General features: G+C 41.4%; 1 protein-coding gene across 1 annotated transcript in view; it reads left to right on the top strand.

Annotated features, from left to right (window-relative positions):
* Window positions 1-15,706, top strand: part of ADAMTS2 (ADAM metallopeptidase with thrombospondin type 1 motif 2) — a 173,533-nt gene that overhangs the window by 66,905 nt on the left and 90,922 nt on the right. The window lies entirely within an intron of this gene.

Below are 15,706 nucleotides of genomic sequence, written 5' to 3'. Positions count from 1 at the left end.
TACTGTGCAGATGAAAGATGACCTTAGCCAAGAACAGTTTATTACCGAGGAAGACAGCAAGGTAACTCCCCAAATGTGCTTAAACCAGGAAGTTGTTGTTTCTGCAAGTGCCAATTAAATCCCTTGGAATGGCCAAACCCAATCTGACACAAGTCCTGTCATGAATAGGCTGTGGGCTGACAGGGTGGACAGACAGACTCAGCCTCTGCTGGAGACTTGTGACCTCTTCCCGTGGCAATACTTGCCACTGCTGGTGGTCAGACCTGCAGAGGGGAAGTGGCTTGATGCTGAATGATGTGATTGTTTTATGTGACCCTGTGATGCACTTTTTTTTATGCACCCCATAATTTTAAGTGGTTTTTTTGTTTGTTTGTTTGTTTTTGGTTTTTTTGGTTTAAATTCTGTTACTGTATCCTTTTTTGATGTTGAGGGTGCTAACATCCCCCTGGCCATAAGAATATACCAGTCAGGTAAAAGGACAGAAATAAGTTGCTGCTTCTACTCAGCAGTGGTGGCCAACTCCTTTCTGACAGACACCCAAACCTCATCGGGACAGAGCTGGTCCTCAGTCCTGTCATTGGCATCTCCTGCCCCTCCATGAAGCAAAAGGGCAAAAGTCTCTCCTTCTCATCCTACTGGGACATTCAGGAGTCCTGAGGGGTTAGGGCCAGTTCAGCAGGAGAGAAATCCAAGCAAATTTAAGCTGAAACAACCCAACCCTCTAAGTTTTTTTTAAAAGATGAAAGTTAAAAATATGATAAAGTTGTAACAACTCAGTTGCCAGAGCTTTGCAGGTTTTGGAGATGATATTTCAGAGGGAGACTCCTCCATCATAGTCCATCAAACTGTCAATGCCATTGATTTACTAATGTATTTAAATTACTTTTTAGAAACCAACGTGCATCTGGTGTATATTTTTCTGGATTGCCTGAAACAACACTCAGATTGGCTGCTGCCTGGCTGGTTGCCATTCTAATTTACAGAAACTTTCCTGGTTACCTTTGCAGGGGAACAGTTCCTTCAGGAAACTGAAGTTTCTCCAAATCCAATCAATATTTCCTCTCAGCCTGCACTCTTGCTGATTAATTACTGCTCCCTTATTTTGCAGTCAGTAAGACTCTGATGACAATATTTTTTGTCTCCTTCCTACATCATCTGTGCATGATAAATACATCTGTCTTTCTCTCCTGTCTTGGGTTTTCTCTGAATTCCACATTGCAGATTCATTTTCTGGGGATTTTCTGGGAAGAGGAAGATTGAGAATTCAGCTGCAAATCAGCTTTTAATAGGAAGCAAGGGCATGCACTCATGAGAAGAGAAGTCTCCAGGGAGTGGTACTGGGCCATGGGATGTCACCCTTCCCAACCATCTTCACTGCAGCTGATGGAGCAGTTCTTTGCTAGCACAGGCAAATAAGATCATTACAGCAATTTCAATAAGTAACTTTAGGATGAATCTAAAGGTTTCTACTTTTATAGCGGTGCAATAAATCATCTGGGATGATTAGGTGAAGGCTAATGAACAATGCTCTTACTTGTGCTCGATGGGAAATGCAAGGAATAGCCTCTTTTTCTCTGGAGCTGATGGAGTTTTCTGCCACGGACCTCCCTGGTGGGTGGCCTTAGCTGGGCCACAGAATGATGTCAGGTAAAAAATCAACCCTTCCAGTGCTTCTGGGTCAGTTTTCTTTGGCTGGAAATAAAATTACTATGAAAATAATTGATTTTTTTTTTTTTAAATACTAGTAATGTTGCTAAATTTTTTTGAAGGGGAAGTGCTCATGTAATTACAGATGTGTGGTGATGCAGATACATACTAGGACCACAGTAAAGGTCTGTGGGCTACTTGTACAGTGGGCTTCTTTGAATTTTGGAGTGCTTTGGGAAGTATGTTGCATCTTCATTTTTCTTTTAATTAGACATCTTTTTCCGGGGTCTCTAATTTGCTTCCAGAACAATTGAACATTCATCAAATACTTTCTCATTATTATTTCTTAGTGATATCAAATCCATAGTTGCTGCAGCACAGTTTTGTTTCACAAGGAACGTAAATCCTCTTGTACAGAGGTAAAAGTTGGTGGGGTGTCATGGAGCTGGAGTGGAGAACTGCCACATGGCCCACTCTGTTTTGGGTTCCTGGCACTGAACTGTCATCTCCCTATCCCACACACCCCATCAAACTGTAAGAAAACGTTGCTAAACTATTACTATGTTCCTGGAATACAGGAACATAATAATAGTATGTGAAGAAGCTCAGTTTCAGTTTCTGTATTTGTTCCTGCCTTTCCCATTAGGCAGTTTGGGATCCACGTAGACTTCAAGGAAACACTTCAGTGCAGGCTTAGCTTTGAGCAAGTACTTAAGTCAAACTGATTTCAGTGAGATTCAGATATGTACCTTAGGCTAAATGTTTTTTATTCTGGCTGGTTTCTGTTTTGGTTATGAGGCCAGTTACCAGAGCAAGTTACTTCCCTTCAGATATGCATCAATTACAGGTGAACGACTTAATTATTTGTGCTTATTTAAATATCACAGATTTGCATGTATTGTTAGCTAATGTAAAAATAAAATTAATTCTCAACTGATGAGTTCATTTTAGTTTCTCTGCTAAATTCAAACTCTGTATGGCTCTCCAAAGTGATGGCTTGTGAACAGCTTACAGCCTGGAGTGGAATATTATCACATATCGGTAAATGTAACAAAATTATAATAAAGCTATATTGGTTTATAAAACAACAGTTTCCAGTTCTCCTGCAAAGTTTTTGTGAGAAGCTCTGATGAAAGTATAGGGAAAGCACTCATTTTACTTTTCACATCCTTCTATCAATTAATTCAGCACTGTGGGTGTGTGAAACTGAGGTTGATTAATCACTCAGTTCTGTTTACATTTAGTCAACACTTGTTTGCTTATAGATAAATTTATAGAGGCAAAAACTTTTCAACAGATTTCATTAAAGTTCATTTTAATTCTTGCTTCTAATATCTCACACATTGATCTCACAGCCCTTAATGAATTTAGCCTCTCAGCCTCCTGGGAGGAAAGAGAGAACAAAATATTTGCCTTTTGGACAGGAGTAACACAAACCTTGTTTTCACTGGAAGCTGATCCTGTTTCTTGCTGGTAATAGCCCAGTGTGAGAGCAGAGTTCACTGGAGCAGCAGTTGGTAAGTCAGACCTGACCCCCAGAGCCCCAGCTCGCCTACGTGAGGGTGTGCAGCCGCCCACAGGCACGTGAGGAGGCTTTGCTTATGAAAATGTATGTGCACACCCACATGGTTTCTGCAATTTCACATTTACTGCTGTGTTTTTCCGTGAAGTGTCATCCTGTTGGGGTTTTGTTTATTTACAAGCTGTGTTCGTGTTGTCCAACCTGCTGAGGAAAACAGAGCATGGCAAGGATCCAGTAGGTCCTGCCAGGCTCAAAGAGGGAGAAACTTGTTCACAGAAAGACCTTAATATTCTGCCTTGACTAACTGAAAGTGTTCTGGAACCCATATCTCTGTTTAGGAAATGGATTCTGAAACTGAGAATTCAAAAATATGGGTAGCATGTAGTGTTTGCTGTTTTGTACCATGGGATTCAAACCCTGTGTTTAATAACAATACACAAAACAGCATCTGGTAGGCATCACTGAAATAAGCTCTGGTAGAAAATGCCGATAAACGTTTTCAGTTTAAAATGTTTTCTGACTAAAAGCGGCATAAATTTTGCCTGCTGTCCTTGATAATGATGATACAGTGGTTTGATCAGGCTGTAATATCCAGGCATCATCAAATGAAAGCAATGAGCAAGCCCAGAGCTGCAAGGGAGATGGATATCCTTCAAACATCTACATCTCTTGCAACAGAAGAGCCACATGTGAGGCCCTGTGAAGAGGTCCAAGGATTAAAAATGTATTCCATCTGGTTCTGACTGTTCTCAGCTGTGTGAAATGTGCTCCTCATGGGCCAGCCAGGGAAGCAGTGCTGTGTGCTGGTGTCTCAATGCTTGCAGAAGTGGCACTGGAAGAGTCTCTGCATTTATGGTACTGTGAGATCCAGCTGGAGAATGAGAAACAAATTGCTTTGTCTCTCTCTGCACTAATTTAGTTCAGGGTTGCCACCATACACCAAACACATCCCTACAAGCTCTGTTGCCTGTGAGCTCAATGCTGGTTTAAAGGAGAGTCTTTCAGTGCCTCAGAGCTGGTGCTGCATAGACAGTTGTCACCAGGCTCCTTCAAGCCACTGCCTGTCTCTTTAGCTGGCTGTGTATATGGTAAGTTGTGCATCATATAATATGTTTAATCACTGCATTATGGACTGTTCCCTTTAAAAGCTGTTCTTCCCAGTGTCCTAAAATCATCTCCCAGTGTAGCCAGAGCTGCTTGTCCTGTCTCCCTTCATCTTTGCAGTCACAGGTCCCACAGTGCTGGGGGAGCTTAGCAGTGCAGACACTGCTGCTCACCAGTACTACTACAGGGTGAACTGGCAGAGGGACTTCTGCCTTTTGAAGACAAGAGGAGAGGAGGATGCAGCTCTTAGGGCTGGATTCTGCCCCTGGTGTGTGCAGGTGCAGGGATGAGCAGGGAAGCTCATACCTCTTTGATGTTTATGCTTTAACAAGGCATGTGTTCTGCTCTGTGGGAGGCTGGGTAGTACACCTGTAGTAACCCGGTGGTTGGTATGAATTAGGTGCCTGGTCTGCACAGCCTTGGTTTATAGCTGCAGCCTGTGTTGGGTAATAACTTTCTGCAGCTATTTTGTAACTCTTGCTTGGGGCTGCCTGGACTTTTTAGGTAAAAATAACTTTCTCTAGGAAAAGCAAGCAACAGTAGTGTTAACTTTCGTTTCAGCTAGTGCAAGGCTCCTTTCCCCCGTGCCTCCCTGAAATTCTGAAAGGTAAGAGGGTTTTAGCCCAGGAAAAAAACAGTAACGTTTCTGATTTCAGTTGCTTTCAATCTGCAGTTTGGTAACAGTAGTAAGTGAATTTCTTCTTGGAAATTTGTGCTTTTCTGTAGAGCAGAGACACTGTTTTGAAACAGTGGGATAAGTGGGGTAAGGCAGTAGCAGAAACTGTTACTGCAAACTGTGAGCACAAACTCTGATTTTTCTAAATGATCATTTTAAAAATGATTTATAATTATTTTTCAAAATATTTTGTCACAAACTGTGTAGAGCATGAAGTCTCACGTGCACGCTTGCTGGTAATAGTTTGAATTTAATTGTCTTTGCTCCTTTGAATATAAACCTCAGGAGTCATTTTACCTAACTTTCACATATTAGGTTAAAAATGTTCTGTCAGCAGGATTGTCTTGGATCATGATGTACTTTCAAGCCAAACAACAGTTATTTTGTTAATACAGAGGTGCCTTCTTGGATATGAACCATTCCTGATAAGGACTCACATGTGAGCAGTGGCCACAAGCTGCTTCACTGACTTCCACCACATTCCAGGTGTGGATGATGCTCTTGCCTAGTTTGATCCCCGTGGCACTACCTGCACAAACCTGCATCCTGATACTCTCTTACTGAAACTTTGCTATTCTAATAAGACCAAGGGCATGGTTTGGTAATTGGTTTAAACCAATCTAACACTGTGCTAATGAGAGACCAGTCCTCCTTTTCACTGGCCACAGTCTCCTGTCAACTGTTGCTGTCTGAGCCACATTGCTGGAAGGGATGCAGTCACCAGCTGGAAACTGCTGGATGGTCCAACAACACCAAGGCAGGCAACTGAATCACTACATTGCTTTCCTCACTGCTCATGGAGACCCTGTGCTCTGCTGGCTGTGTGTTTCAAAAGAGACCCCCAGAGAGTGGCACCTGGTTCTGTTGTCCACCTGCCCCACCCCTGTGCAAAGGTTTTGTAGACCAACATTCATTTTCTGTGTAATGTGGTTGCACAGCTCATGGAACTGCGGTGCCTGTTAATGGGTTAAATACCTAACACTTCATTTTTCAGCAGGTTCTTTGATTAAAAGCCTGAGACACATCTTTGCTCTTCCTTTTATCTCTGAGTTTTTGTGCAGTCACTTGCTTGTTCCAGCTCTCTGTGTGTGCTCGGACCATCTGGCACAGCTCGGCTGCCCGTCAATGTGTGCTGCTTTCAAGGAGGAAAATTATTAATCACAATCTGGATGGTGAGGGGGTTAGGGATTGCTTTTATTTCCACTGTAAAGCTGGCAGTTCCACAGGTAGGTAGTTCTTTAGGGAAGAACTACCCTTTGAGGAAAGGTGGCCAGAAATGCTGAAGGTCCAGGTGTAAGGGAGGAGCCGGGAGCAGCGGTCCTTGGCACCTCGTGCTGCAGGAGCCTCACGGTGCTGAGGATCATTTTCTTTAGCACTGCTGGGCTTCAGACAGTTGTCCTTGGAAACAAATTCATTTCCCTGGGCTTTGCTCCATTTTGCAAGGTTTGGTCACTACAGACTGTCAATTTTAAGAGACATGGATTATTTTTTTTTGCTGGTAACCCTAATATTGTAACATTGCTTCAATAATCACAGCTTTGTAGACATTGGAGTGATTATTTACAGAACGCTTCAGGAAGGATTCTTTTATCCAAAGAGTGAGTTGCACATAAGACATGCTCAGTTCTAAAAGTAACCTGAAAAGACAAGCCTAATAGTGGTTTCTACGAACAGCCACCTGTGGGGACTCTTTAAACTTGTAATCCTGTCAAGTATCTGTGCACTTTGTGACCATGTCTGTTTGCCTGTTAGGGAGATTCTTTTTCCTGTGGTATATGTGGAGGCATATTGCAGTTGTTGAAGGCACTTGCTGATTGTGAATGGTAAGAGACACTGAAAAATGTTTTCTGCCTGAAGCAGCTGCCTCCAAAACGCCCATCCCTCTGCCTCCTTCAAAAACCGCCTTGCAAACTTAGCAGGAAAGTCAGCAGGGAAAGTTTACTTTGCTGCTGAAAGGATTTTTTTAACTTTTAAATGAATATGAACCACTGCTTTATTTTCTCTCTCTGGTCTCTTTTTTTTCTTTTTTTTTTTTTGGTAAGTATCTTAGAAATAAATGGGTGATGTGGCTTAAGTGACAAGGTGTTTTGAATGAGTCTTTGGATGTGGGAAGTCACGACATTTTGGAAACGTCATTTTTCCACAGATCAGCAAACCCAGGTCACTTCATGGGAAAGCATCTGGTGTGACTGGCAGCAACAGTAACTAGTGACATGAGAAACTGCCCTTGCCTGGCTATTCAAATACATGAAATTAGCAGGCACTGAGAATTACATCTCATGAGCTGTGTTTTGTTGTTGCTGAGTGGGCAGCAATTCTGTTTGTCTAATTGAGCTTCACTGTATCATAGTGTTCAGAGTTCATTCATCCTACTGCATTTCTTTCTATCTAGGGTTTTCCTCTTTTAGAGACACTGTTATATATAGCAATGAACACATTGCAGTTGTGCATGCCTTTTTCCCTGTGGAGTAGGGCAGAAGTTTGGATCTGATTTTATAGCATTCTCGTACACATTTAGTCACATTGAAACTGGGTATGCCAAACTCTAGATATTTGGGGTTTGAATCTATTTTTAGGGTGGCTTTTAAAGCAGACGTTTTTTCCAATACATCAAAAAATGGATTTCATGGAGGTTGGGAAAGCAAACCTTTCAGGAACCTGATCTTAAAATGATGAGTTTTCTAAAACCATATATTAAATCTGGGCTTTAATCTCTGTTCACAGGCTCACTGGCCATTACTTCTGCCAGTTCAATGTAGCCTTTTCCCAGTCCCTCTTCAGAAAGTGTTGACTAAAGAGCAGGCTGAAAATCATACATGTTAACTTCATATTCTGCTTGCAAGCTGAAGTAATTTTTGCTTTGTTCCTCTTAAAATAGAGCCTCTGGAGACTTGTTAAACTATGAAATGGTTACAGAAAGCAGCCCAAAGGCTCTCGCTAAGGGTATTAAATGTCCTAGGCAGCACGAAAATGCTGCTCTATCTCCAGTGGAATAAAACATAACAAAGGGAGAAAATCTGATTTTGAGTCACTGTAAGATGACTGGAATATAATTTCTAAATATCCAGGTATTTTTCTAGGATATCCCAATTAAATGTGCGCTGAGAAACGGGTGGTATTGACATTTCCATGGCAACCCATTGTAGCATTTCAGATATTGACCTCCAGGTCATATATTACTGAAGAAGAATATTTTTGAAAGACTGGTAAAATCTGTCAGTCTACTGCAAAATGTACAGGCAACAGCAACAAAATGCAGATGAGAAAACACAGGCTTTGGAATAAAATCTGAACTTAAAAGTTAAGTGGGGGTTTTGTTTAGGACTCCACTGGTGGTAACATCAAGTGCCAGCCCCAAGGGGTTAATTTCTGCCATATTTTTGGCTCTAGGTTTGGTTTGTGTTTGTGGTTGAATGTGGGATAGAGGTGGGATGATTGTAAAAATGTTGTAGCAACTCCTATTACGCTTGTATTAGAGGTGCTAACAGACTTTGGGAGGGCCTGATGTGTCTGCCTTTGTGCTGCTCGTATGCTGGTCCTTGGTAATGGTGGTGGAATATGGGTGGGAAGGGCACATGGCCTGAATTAGCTAAGCCTTAGATCTCTGTGGAGGTGTTTACTGGTCCATAATACTGCCTGACCTCTTATCAGGTGTCCTGAAGGGAATTAAATGTTCTTTTGTGTTGCTGAAACCCTCGTGAAAAGCACTGGCAAAGGGCAGAGTGTTCCTTGCGGTGAAACTGGTGTGTCTCAGCTCTGAAGATTTGCAGCAGATCAGATTGATTGCACTGGTAGGATTTACAGTCCTTATGGGCCTCAGGTCAGACAACTGGAAAGCCTGATTGTCTCTGAAGTGATGGTGGGGGCATTTCCAAGAATCTCTGGGAGAAAGAATCCCTTAGCTAAGAGGCCACATTTCTTCCTTAAGATTATTTCTTTTCAATTTTTTAAAGTTTTTTAAAGGAGAGCTTGGAGTCTTTGCAATGTGAGATGGAACTGTACTCCCACCAAATAAATTACAGTGTCTCTTTCAAAATCCCTGTAGGCAACGCGTGCTATGTGATAGCTAATTCTCACAGACCTTATACGAATGAATTTTCTGGGAACTGCCTTTGTAATAATAAATTACTGGTTGGCAAGTGTATAAGGTTCAGCCAAGCCATGCACTTGATCCCGTTCACACTGATTTTAATGGAAAAGTTCCCAGTGAGTTTAGTGGGGGCAGACCCAGTGCAAGGCTGTGGGAAACTGGATGTCTGAATTTGCCTGAATTGCAAAGTGTCTTTGTCTGCTTCTGTTTTGATTAATTTTGTACCTTCTGGTTTCATGATTTACTTTAAGATCACTTAAATACATTGAAGCTAATCTGTAACTTGAGCATTGAGAATATGAGCTCTATATTCCTAATGATGGAGTGTATCTATGGAAATGATGGAATGGACCCAGGCATTCCTAATGAAACTGTGCTACACAGGTGTTCACTCTCTAACACTCCTTTTGTGTCTGTTGAGAGACAGCAACATCTTTCATTGTTCATGAAAAATTATCAGAGCCCCTTGGAAAGTATATTTCTTTTCCCCTGTTTTCCCACTGTACTGTTTGCATAGGTTGTATGCTTTGATGTGTTACTTTCCAGTTGCAGCAGATGTGCTTTCACCACTTAGGGCACAGACTTATGACAATGTCATGCACATTCCCCTAATTTGGTCAGAATTCAGGCAGAGTCTTTTCCTGCTTTCAGCAGCTCGGTCACCATGAGATGATTTTTTTTCCTCCCCACTTGTGCTGTGTCGATACCCTTCCTCATGTCAAGAAACACGTCATTAGTTTCGACCAGTTCAACCAACTTGTCATTAATGAATCTGTTAAGAAGTTTCCAGATTATAAGCGACTAAGTTATATGTCTTGGGATTTCAGTGCTGTTCCTTTTTATTTTAATGAGCACTGTCTTTTTTCTATCACCTGGTCAGGTATGCCTTCCTCCAGTGTTTGTTAGATGCATTCAGAGCTGGGATGTAATTTTGTTAAGCTCTGTCAGTAATAATTGTGCCTCTGTTCCTCCTGGTGCTCTCTGATTAAATAATTTTCTGAATATTCTTTGTACAGCTCTTTTTTGGGATATGCACTTCACTGTGCTCAATCTCATTGTTCCATTCATACTTTCTTTTTAATCCAATTTGCAGGAAATATATAGTGCCCTCCTTTCCCATAGTACTTTCCAAAAATCACTGCTTTGTGTTCATGTAGCAGTATCTTCTTTTCATCCCTCTGCTCCAATTTTCAGAAAACTTCTTGACTGATTTCAATAGTTCATTGAATTCACATGGGGCCGTGCTTCTGTATGTTTCTTAAGTTCACCAAAATATACTACAGTATAACTGCAAAAAGTCTAAAATTTTGACCCCTCAGCTTTGTTGTTACTGGTTTGTCCTTCCAGTTCCTCTCTTTTTGTCTCATCCAGCTGAGCCTCTTCTTTTTTTTTTTTTTTTCCCCCCCCCCCAACAGTTAATTTGTCTAACTTAGGTTTTCAGATGATGTCTTGGTGATTTTCATCTTTCCCAGACATCTTAGTGTCTTTCAGGCTTCTCATCCACATTTTCCAAGGAACCCATCATGTCCTGTCAGTATTTTAACCAGTGTATACCCAGATGCCATGTTGTGTGAGGTCTTTACTGCTCATTTTGTTTTCTCCCAATTTATAGTGAAATTTTTGGGAGACTTTGATATCGTGTTAGCATTTAGGAGAATTTCTCATTCATGGGCAAATTTGGCTCAAAACACAAATCCAAAAGCTATCCTTGCTCCCCAAATTCTAAAATATCCATTAAATCCAAGCAAAAGACCTCTCAGTTCTGATATAACTTAGAAAGAAAGAAACACACTTCCCTGGGCACTAACACCAAAACCACCCTGCAGCATTGGTCTCTCCCCATTCTTCCAGAAGTCATTGAAATGTGCAAATACCCTTCTCACTTTCTTTATAATAAAGGTAAATAGTTCACGTTTTTCAAAACAAGTTTCAAGTTCTTTAGATACCCAGGAAATCTACTGTCTCCAACCTCTATAGAAAGGATCTCGAGAAGATAAATTTATTGGTTTCAGGATCTGAAGGGAGAATCAATAAGGCATCTACAGACTTTGAAGCTCCTGGCCTGACCTCTGTATTCCCATTAGCCACTCTCCTCTTGTTTCTCCCCTCACAGTCACCTTAATGACAAAGTCAGTGTAAACCCTTGGACTTCATTTCATTTCACGTTTTGCTCTTAAAAAAACCCACAAAGTGATTAACAGGATATTTCAGAAACACTGCCAAGAGCTCAGGGTGAATTTCCTTCCCTTGGAAGTGCTGAGCTTGGGCTGGAAGAGGAGGCTGCTGTGCAAACCCAGCTGGGAACTGCTCTCCTTTTGCAGAGGAAAAGGACACACAGCACTGCTGCGGGTGCTCCCATTGCTCCGTGCTCTTGCCCTTTGCAAGGAGACAACTCTCATGCTGAGGGTATAGACACGTGCCCTGTCCCTGATATCTGAGGGGCTCTGTTGGCTCCTGGGCAGGCTGGGTGAGGACAACAGCACAACTCACCTCATCCCTGAGGAAGAGCAGCTCTGGTGCACACTCAGTGTGATAGTTCCCTGCCAGGACGGTTGGTGGGCAAGGTGGAACGGCACGTAGTGGAGTGAGGAAGTGAGAAAGGAGTGCCATTTAGTGTCTGGTTGTAGAGAGAACTGTATGCTTGCAATATGTTTTGCCTTCTGCTGGCAGTCCTGGTGTGAAAAGCAGCACAGCTTAATTAGGCAGTGTCAAGATACTCGATTCTTCCAATCTGCTTTCCAATCTGAAGTGCTGTTCTTTGCTGATTTAGCTGTATCTTGCAAGAAGTCTATACCCTTATGGCTAAATGATCGAGTTGCATGAAAAATTTCAGTGTCACCTGATTTTTGATGGATTTTTAATAGGACTTGGACAAACCTGTCAGACCCTGTGGAGCATCACTCTGTCCAGGATTTTTCAAGCAGGGACCCATGTATACCTTGACCAGAGTGAATCTGCAGTATCCAAGTTGTGTGGGATTTAATATGCAAGAGGGGACTTAGTGGGACTTAGTGTGCATGTCCCACAGCACTGGTCCACCCAGTAAACCCAGTACATACCAGTTGCATCCTGCCTGCTGTGTGTGCTCAGGGGATTTCAGAGCATGCTCTAGGCACGTGAGACAGCACTGAAGGACATCCTAAGTTTACTGAGTACGTGTGTGGCTCACTTGTTCCAGTATGTTGCAGCTGCAGTAGATTTACTGTGCTTCTGGATCTGGTTACCTCATGACCAGTGCTCCTCCATGGAGGAATGGTTCAAAACACCAGTAGCTTGGTCAGACATCTGGACATCTAGAAATGTGAGACAAACAGCTGGTGTTCTCTAATCCCACCTGGGCAAAATTTCTGGGAAGATAAAGAGCAGAACAAGGAGGAAACCTGGATGAACAAACTAATATCAAAACCTTTGTCTCAAGGATGTACTGTTCACAAGGGCTTTGTTAGGATTGTGTTTGATAAGAATCAAGTTTCAGTGGGTTTTGGATTGTGTTGTTGAACAAGAAGCTTTCTTTGCAAAACTTAGAATGAAGACTACAAAAGGAACTTGTTATTGGTAAAGAATTTTTTTTCTTACTAGAACCATCTTCCTCTGAAATATGAAAGATCCTTTCCAAATGCAAAAGTTATGCAAACATGTCTGAATATAGAAGTGAAACTGGAAAGCAGTGGGTTTCTTCTGCCAGTTTTGCAGGAGGCCACCCACAAAGGTATATCTTATTTTTTTCTCTTTCTGGTTTTGTTTTTTTTTCCCCCTCTGGAAAAATACAGAAAATTTTTGGCCAAAATCAGAGCCTGCTTTGATTCTATAACCTTTCTTATCAAAGCAGGATTGAAATGTAGTTTGAATTTTCCAAGTAATGTATAATTAGCTGAAGGAAACATATTAAAAAGTAGAGTTGAAAATTTGGTGCACGATTTATCACCAAGGCTTTAAGGTCTTGCTCAGTCAGACTCAAATATAACAGCCTTTCTCTATATAGATGGAGGAGCATTTAGTCAGACCATTTGGTGTAAGCCATTTTCCTTGCTATTAATTGGTGTTGGCTGTATTTTTGTCTTAGCTTTGAGTGTTTGATAACAGTTTGCTGTATTAAAATGAAAGTCCTGTTTGTCTTGATATTTCCAATCTGTTTCTTGACTGTGGAATTCTCGATTTTTACTTGTTTTAAGAGGCTGTTACTTCCCATTCTGCACATTCACTCCTTCTGACCAAATGGGCAGGAAATGTACTTAATTTCTGTGTAACCCAGAGAAATGCAGGATTCCCTGCAGAGGGACCCAAGCTCAGGCTCTGCAAGGCTTACAGGCAATTCCTCTCTCCTCACAAATGTCTCTCTGCCTCGCGCCGCTCTGTGCACCATCTGATGGATGACTTCTCAGTGCAAGCAAAACCTTAGAAATATGGTTAGAATGTGAGTTGTTTATCGTTCTTTGCGATTCAGAAGCCAAATATTCCAGATCTTTGCAGTCAATTGTACAGCAGTATCATTCTCCTCTACTATGGAAATCATCTCTTTGGTCCTTCGGTGCACCCTGAGCCCCCTCTACCACCACTCCCTCCTGTGCATTGTTCAAACTTATTAAACAGAATTCCAGAGAAAGAAATTGAACAATTTGCCCTTGGAGCCTACATTGTAGTCTAAATGATCTCACTGCTTAAAAATGTTTTCTTGAGCCTAAGTTTAATAATTTTTCACAATCTATCCTTTGTAGCTAACCCTCCCCCACTTTCTTCTTAAAAAAAGTTCCTTCCCTTCCATGTGCCAGTGTTTTGTAGACACATAAGCTGTTATCAGGTTGTCTCAGCCATCTTTCAATCAAGATGTACTTTTTAGTTCCTGTAGATGATTATTTTTTTTCTTCATCTTTATGTAAATACAGAAATCGTACTAATGTAACCTCTTGAAGTTAAAATGACGCAACCTAGCTGGTGTTGTTGTGTAACACAGTTCTGTGGGAAGACAAATTCTGCTTGGAATAAGGCACCTTTATCCCAGTACCCACACCGGTGCTTATACTGATAATTATCACCCAGAAGGTAAGTGATCTAGGACAATAAACCAGGAGGATGACTTTAAATGAACAAAGATTTCCACACCCTTAAAAAAGAAAAACATAGCAATGGGTAGGCAGCAGAGTCATCAGCTGAGTAAATGTGTGTCCTTGAGCAGAGTTCATGTTCTGCTGTGGTTTGGTGGTGTTGGATGGAGGAATGACTCTTATTCATACATTTGTATTCCCAAATAAGTCTCAGTGATTAAAACATCCTGACTGAGCAGTACTGTTTTTTATGGATTCAAAACTGGGATAAAGTAATGTTCAAATGTTGAGTTCGCTGTTAATCCTTCAGTGCTGTCCTGACAGTGGGTGTAGTTATTTTCTGTAAGGGTTGCTTTGCCAGAAGTGTTTTGGCTGTGTGGTGTTGGAATGGTATCACATCCTGACTTTGAATTAAAAAAGGTTTCAGAGTTAATCAAATGTAATCACAAATAAAACCCCTAATAATGCAAGTATTGGATTCTTAGGCCTGTGTCATATGGATGCTTTTGTAAGAGTCAATAACTTTTCTCAATTACACTGGTGATGGTCCAGAACTCTTCAAAGACATTGACACTCTTCAAAGTTCATTGAGATTGCACTAAATACGTACCAGCACAACTGAGAGTTGACTTTAGTGCCATCTTTTTCTTTTCTGCGTGGTAGATCATCTCAAAAAATGTGGAAAATGTGGTTCTCTGCAAAGAGAAAAGTAGACCTTGAGTGTCTGTGCTGTGGTATATACTAACCAAAACACAGGAACTGGTGCCAGAAAACTCCTAGCTCATATATCCAACCTGTTTCTTTTAATGGTTTGCTCATCAGTTCACTGCAATCCTTAAAAGTTAAATCATGAATGTCATTAGGAACTGGTGAGAATTTAAAATTATAAAAATGGAGCTTCACAGTTCAAGGCAGTAAAAAATCCAGATGCAAGTGGCACTTGTTGGCATCCACATGTTTTCATTCACCCAGCACTGCCATGTTGTAACAGTTAAACTGAATCTGTGTGAAATTCAAAGCATTAGTTTGCTTTGGAAATCACTTTTTTTGCTTAACAAAATAATTGGGAAGTCAAAAATTGACAATCAGAAATGCCACTGTGCCACATACGGTCTTCTACCTGACAGATATTAGAGAATTCGGGACAGTCAAACCTGAGTGAAGCTGTGGCTTGTCTGAACTTACTGGGAACTTTCCCAGGGTCTCCCTTGGACTGACTTGGTAGTGTTATGGTATGCACGTAAAAGTGCATCTCATGAAGCTATTCACTCACTTGCTGCTCTTTGTTGGCACTGAAATGACCACTGAATTGTCCAAGCAAATTGTAAATGAAACCAAAGGCACTGAAGGAATTGGTGTTCACTGTGCATGTCCAGCAGTCTCTGAGTGCAAGGGAACAGGGCAGAAGGGTGGTAAAGGAGTGGAAGATGCTCATACCTCACAATACAAATATTTGTAAATATTGTTTGTTTCTGTCTCCTACTGCTCTATTCCATGGCTCATCATTAGCAATGCCAGAGGCTTGAAGTTGGCCCATGGCCAAGAGATCAAGGTCAGAGTCTCAGCAATAGTTCTGCTGTCCTCAGGCATTCCCAAAATATGGGTTAAATTAGTGAGGCTCCACA

This window comes from Pipra filicauda, unplaced genomic scaffold, assembly GCF_003945595.2.
Source record: "Pipra filicauda isolate LSUMZ 115617 unplaced genomic scaffold, ASM394559v2 scaffold344_size1527164_pilon, whole genome shotgun sequence".
Classification (NCBI taxonomy): domain Eukaryota; kingdom Metazoa; phylum Chordata; class Aves; order Passeriformes; family Pipridae; genus Pipra; species Pipra filicauda.
The sequence above is the reverse complement of the archived record's forward strand: the minus strand, read 5'-3'. Positions and strand labels throughout refer to the sequence as shown.